A 4,494-nucleotide genomic window follows, 5' to 3' on the forward strand; every position below is an offset into this window, starting at 1 on the left:
AGAGCCTCTTATCTAATGGCAAGGGAGTCAGTAAACTGTTTGGAAACTACCATAACAGGGACCCATTTTTTTGAACTACTCTGATTAGTTAGGTGAGTTATACTTGGTTCTTCAGAATGTATATCTTGTTAAACTTTGATTTACTTCCTGAGTAGGGAAAGATAGTTCATGTCTATCCTTAAAGTGGAAGTGAGAATGTTGCGCATTTATAATGCTTCATGACCCATGTGATATCCGCTGCCAAACATGGTTATGAAGCCCTTTGATATCATTATAAAGATCAAGAACTTCTCATACAGGTATCCCAATCGAGCCCAGCTTGGTGTATGTTTGCTGCGATATCACCTTGAGAAGCTCTATGGAAAACTGTAGTAGATTCAAAATAAGGTGGTGCTTGGGGAGAGTGGTGTTTTGAATTGTGGAAAACCTTGGAATAGGATCGGCAGTTTTCACTACACACCTGTAGTGTGTGTTGGGTGGTGGAAAAATATCAGAAAGAGGTGGTTTTCACTAGACACACAAGGCTTGTGGTGAGGTTAGGTTGTGGAAAACCATCATAAGAGGATGAATGGTTTTTACTAGACACGCGGGACTTGTGACAGGCGATGACACTAGAATCAAGTTTTGGCATGACCCTAAATTAATCCTGGACTTTAGATCTTTCATTTAACTCCAGCTCAGGGGCTAGTAGATTCTCAACTTCAAAGACCCTCATTAATTTCCCTTTCATATGGGTCACAAATTGGGATTTTTCTATGTTTGGAACACAAACTCACATCAATTCATCTCAAATAAACCATTAATGAAATCTACTATTTTTTCAACTTTATATAAAAATATTAAATTCATTTCAACATACTTTATGTATTTTAAACACATATTTCATTCTATTTACATTTAAATATATTTTAATGACATTTATAAAATTTTATTATTTAACGATCAACTCAAATTATTTAAGATCATCTCAACATTCAAATACAACCTAAAAGAATCTATTGGGAGGGATGCTATAGGTTCAACCGCTCAGTTGCTGCTAACCATGCAATTACAAGTTTATCAACTCGATCTTCCGTTTTGTCTTTTCTGCATTTGATATTTTTTAATCATTTTTTTTTTTTTTTTGTCAACCATAAACATCATATCCTAAACCCACAACTACCCTTATTGGCTAACTCAGTCTTGTCACTATTGTTCCGATAATTGCCGTTACTCTCAGAAATTTCTTCCTTCTTTTCTTTCTTTTCTTCCGCGAAAATGGCTAAATTACAATAACAACGTATGATATTTAATTTAAAATGTTTGTTTAATTAATATAAATTATGATTATATAATTTAAAAATTAATTCTTTAATGATTAAATCATTGTAGCAATGTAATCATAAAGTCCACTTTTTTTAAGCCAGCTAATCAAGAATAATCTTCTTCGTTGTTGATATAATTATTCAAATACTTCCAGCCATTAAGTTGGTGCTCAGCGTTGACAAATGAGGAAGTCAACTTATTAAATAACTCATTTTTTTATTAAGTTAATGGAATTATTGGAGCTGATAAGAAAATGGTTGAGACACTAAAGAAAGCAACTTGAGTGAATCATTGAGCATTATGGGTGGGTGGCTGGCTAGCTATCCAATAATGCATTTGACTAATTTTCCTAAAGCTGACAAACAGAGATGATCGATCATGCTACAACATGAATATTTATTTTGTTTTCTTCTCACTAAATAACAACAGTATTATTATTTGGAGGATTAGGATTAGGATTAGGATTAGGATGGCCTGAATGTTTCATTGTGCTTAATTAATGGTGGCCTCAAACCTCCCACCTTATCTCTATAGTTTGATGGAAAACGCATCTATTTTTGTATGTTAAATTGATAATCATACTATCACGTTAATGCTTGTTGGCGGAGCGGTTTCGGGTGAGTCGTATAAATCGGACGATTTAATTAACTCAAAATTTTATATTTTTATTCTTACGGTAATCAAACTAGATTATTTTCTTGTTAAATTATCTGAGATGCACTAACGGAAAACTTATTGACTTTGATTATATATGGAAACTGCTTTAATAAAATTATTAAGGGTTTAATACTAGTACTACAAATGCCTCGTTTGTTTTCACAACTATTCTCTTCTCATTTCATCTCATATAATCATTATAATTTTTTCAAATTTCCACACAAAATAAAATAAACAATTCAACTTTTTCAAATCTTAAAATAAAAATAATATTAAAAAAATATATTCAACAATATTTTATTCAATTTTTAATTTTTATCTCAACTTATTTTATTTCACATCATCTCATCTCATCTGTAAAAACAAATGAGGGTTGAATCTATAGAAAGGCGAAACCCGCACGCTTCAATCACCTATATATTATTTGTTTATCTATGGGATAGCCATATTCATGATATGATATAGTTGAAAAATGAAAGGGCTATGCTGATCCGTAATCCTTGATCGAGATGAGAACTTTTTAAGTTTAGCTAGATGCATTATTTTTTTTAATTTTCTTTCTACATTTTTTTGAAATCTTACTTGCCATTTGCTCTAATATCTTCTTGAAATTAAGTTTTAGTAAAAGAGTAGAATATTCCATGCATCTTCTGATCCGATGGATACCCCGTTGATAGAACGTGAGGTGCATTATACGAACCTATTTCTCCTCCCATTCATCTGTTTCCAATTCTTCATGAGTTATGCCAAGAACGATCTCGTTGTTTTCCATTTGACCTCGTTTAATTATTGAATTATTTGTCTCCTTTTCCAAGTAGTTATCATGATCCAGCTTTTAATCATTAAATATTTTGTTAGACTTATATATTAATATGATATTAATTATTATTAACATCTCTACACATGACATTCTAGCTAGCTAGCTAGCATTAATTGGTTTGGTTATCTTCCCTTTAAAACTTTCTCATTTTTCTTAATTAAGACATTATTTATCTAATTCATCAGAAAAAAGGGAGTCTAATTTTTAAGATCAAATTGTATACGCAGTCATTTTTTCTTCTTAATTTGCAAAGAATTTAAAAATATAGTTTGAGACTTCGATTTTGATGCATTGCAATATAAATATATATCAAATGGTTCTAATTTATATATGATTCGAGGATTTTCACTTGTATACCATCAAAATCGAAGTGATATGATCAAGTCCATGCAAGAAGATGGAAGCTAATTCAAAATAATTCAAAAACTCTCGCCCCTCCATTTTTTTCACTAGCTACTGCTAGAGGATAGTACGTCAAAGCTAGCCTTCTCTAGTACATGATGCCGCCTCCATGTATGAAAACCTTTGAATTGGTATATATATTCCTAATCAGCTTATAAATGCAATTATCAATATTGTATTGACGTGTGTAATTATCAATATTGCATCCTCAATGGATTAGTCAAAATTAAAGGACATTTTTTTATGAATGTAAGAGAAATTTGACTTTTGACTATTCTATTTACATAATCTCTACATTGAAATAGCTATTTTTTCATTATATAATAATAAAATAATATAAGATAAATTTAGTTTTAGTTATTCACATCAAATCTCTACATTGAATTATCTATTTATTCATTATATAGTAATAAGTAACTAATAATTTCAAAAATATTTAATTTTTTTTAATTATTAATTTATTTAATTTTATCATATTTTACTATTCTACCTATTATATATTAATTAATAATCTTATTCTAATTAAATTAATATATCACGAACTCAAATTAATATATCAATTGTGATAAAATATGTAATAGAAAGAAAGAGAGAGAAATAATTAATAAAATATATATTTGATGTATGTACAATAACCTTTAAATTTGAAAAAACATTTGAAAGTCACTGTAGATAAATTCTATTTCTAATCCAATTGCAAATATATTGTACTTTCTAATAACTAAATATTCAATAGATTTAACTTTTAGCTAATCCATTGTGGATGCTCATATAAATGTAATTATCAATATTGTATTGAGGTGTGTAATTGATGAATGATGAAAAAAATAAGAAAATATTTTGTCTCAGAATCACATATTCATTTATTATTTAAGTAGTTTTATTAGAAAAATATGTCTATTACGTACTATGAACAGTGGGGAAAAAAATTAAGAAGGCTTATATACGTACGTGAACATGAGGAATAACACGCAAATCAAACTAACATGATCTAGTTATTTGAATCAAATTAGGTTTACTCCTCTATGATAAGAATAAGATGGACCCAATACAATGGTTCGACACTGATTGTCGCTAAAACAGAGATTAACATGGAGATTAACAAACCGTTTGGATTCTTAAAATCATGCATGTGAGCGAGGGGCTAAACTCGAAGCTAATCACATGAGAAAGCCACGTGATGTGTCCGCTAGCTCAGTACGTAGTACTATTAATCCGCATGTGCATGGGGTGGGGGGATGGGCTTGTTGCTGCTCTGATTTGTCTTAGGAATCTAACGTCCTCACGGCCTCTTTTGTTTTTAGGGATGA

The sequence above is a fragment of the Juglans microcarpa x Juglans regia genome, chromosome 2S (assembly GCF_004785595.1).
Source record: "Juglans microcarpa x Juglans regia isolate MS1-56 chromosome 2S, Jm3101_v1.0, whole genome shotgun sequence".
NCBI classification, from domain to species: Eukaryota; Viridiplantae; Streptophyta; class Magnoliopsida; order Fagales; family Juglandaceae; genus Juglans; species Juglans microcarpa x Juglans regia.